Raw genomic sequence first — 1,868 nt, forward strand, 5'->3', positions numbered from 1 at the left:
ATTGATCACTTGTACAAGTTTGATCAGTATTGTAGCTTGTCCAAGACAAATGGTGTCTCTGAAGATGCATTCAAGCTGAAGTTGTTTCCCTTCTCTTTGGGAGACAAGGCACATCAGTGGGAGAGGTCTGTCCCAAGTGACACTATCACCACTTGGGAGGGATGTAAGGAAGCCTTCTTGGAGAAATTCTTCTCTACCTCAAGGACAGCTAAGATAAGGAATGAGATCTCTGGTTTCCAGCAGAAGAATCTAGAAAGCTTCAATGAGGCATGGGAGAGATTCAAGGACTACCAAGCTCAGTGTCCTCATCATGGTTTCAGCAAGGAGAGCTTGCTTAGCACTTTCTACAGAGGAGTTCTCCCATCTTGCAGACACAGGCTTGACACTGCGAGTAATGGCTTCTTCTTGGGCAGAACTGAGCAGGATGCAGAGGAGCTGGTGGAGAACATGGCAAAGAGTGACTCAGTCTACAATGAGGAGTATGATAGAGCCAACAGAGGGAATGACCAGCAGACAAGGAAAGATATCAAATCTTTGCAAGACAAGTTGGACTTGGTTCTTTCAAACCAATCCAAGAAAGAGCGGGTTAGCTTTGTTGGTGATCCTAGTCAAGAGGTTCCTCCTAAGGTGAATGAAGTTGATGGTTTGGAAGGGCAAGAAGAGTTGTGCTTCATCAATGCTAATGGCACCTGGTATAGGAAAGAGCCAAACTTTCAATACCAAAACAACTACCAGCAAAGACCTCACTACAACAATCAGCAAGGAGGACACCAGGCCACGCAAAGCTACCCTCCTGGTTTCAGCAACCAAAGTAATCAGTCTACTCAAGCTCAAGGCAGTTCTTCTCAAGCTGCATCTTCAGATTCAAGTGTGGATTCTATGTTCAAGAAACTCTTGGAATTTCAAGCCAGAAATGAGAAGACAATGGTTTATGAGTTCAAGAACATCCACACAAAGATTGATGGGAACTACTCTGACCTCAACAACAAGTTCTTACAACTTGCATCTCGCTTCAACACATTGGAGAGTCAGGTCGCCTCTATGCCATCATCTTCCAAGAGCTCAATGGGATCTCTACCAGGGAAACCAGAAAAGAATCCCAAGGAGTCTTGCAATGTAATCATCTCTACTACTTCTTCAGAGATTGAGCTGAATGATTATGAGAAAGAGGTAGATGAGATTGAGAAGCTAGTGTTTGGGAAAGTTGAAAAATTGGTTGTAGCAACAGCTGAAGCACAGATGGTGTATAAAGTTATGGAAAGGGTTCAGGTACAAGCTGAAAGGAAGGTTGAAGCAAAGAATCTGCAGAGAGCTGAGCCTAGAGCTGAGAAACCAGTTGAGAGGAGAGCTGAGCACAAGCTGAAAGAGGTCAAGCTGGAAGAAGCTCCTGAGGTTGAGCTACCACCGTATGAGGTGCCACTCCCATTTCCACAAAGGGCCCTCACCAAAGCTCAGAAAAAGGTTATCTCCAAGTTCAGGAAAGATCTTAGTGATGTTGGGGTCAGGCTCCCAGAAATTTCTGGTATGCGTGAAGCTCATGTCCAAATGATGCTCATCAAGGACATTCTAGACCACCAAGCAGAAGTGGCAGAGCTTTTGGACATCTCCATTTTGAAGATTGATCCACCAGTCCCTCCACAGTCCCTCCCTAAGCTAGAGTCTCAAGGGAAATTCACATTGTCTTGCTCTCTTGGTAAGATCACTATGAATGATGCTTTGGTTGATTCTGGTGCAAGTGTGAATGTGATCTCCTTGGAAATGGTGAAAAGTCTTGGTATTGAGAGCATGGAGCCAAACACATCTTCTCTCATGTTTGGGGATTCATCTTCTACAACCCCCGTTGGCCTCATCAAAGACTTTCCTTTAAA

General features: G+C 44.6%; 1 non-coding gene across 1 annotated transcript; it reads right to left on the reverse strand.

Moving 5' to 3' along the window:
• Window positions 1-210: 210 nt before the first annotated feature.
• Window positions 211-317, reverse strand: LOC130507649 (small nucleolar RNA R71). The gene has a single exon (XR_008942386.1). It is a non-coding gene; the product is annotated as a small nucleolar RNA R71 (small nucleolar RNA).
• Window positions 318-1,868: the final 1,551 nt, after the last annotated feature.

The sequence above is a fragment of the Raphanus sativus genome, unplaced genomic scaffold (assembly GCF_000801105.2).
Source record: "Raphanus sativus cultivar WK10039 unplaced genomic scaffold, ASM80110v3 Scaffold5048, whole genome shotgun sequence".
Classification (NCBI taxonomy): Eukaryota; Viridiplantae; Streptophyta; class Magnoliopsida; order Brassicales; family Brassicaceae; genus Raphanus; species Raphanus sativus.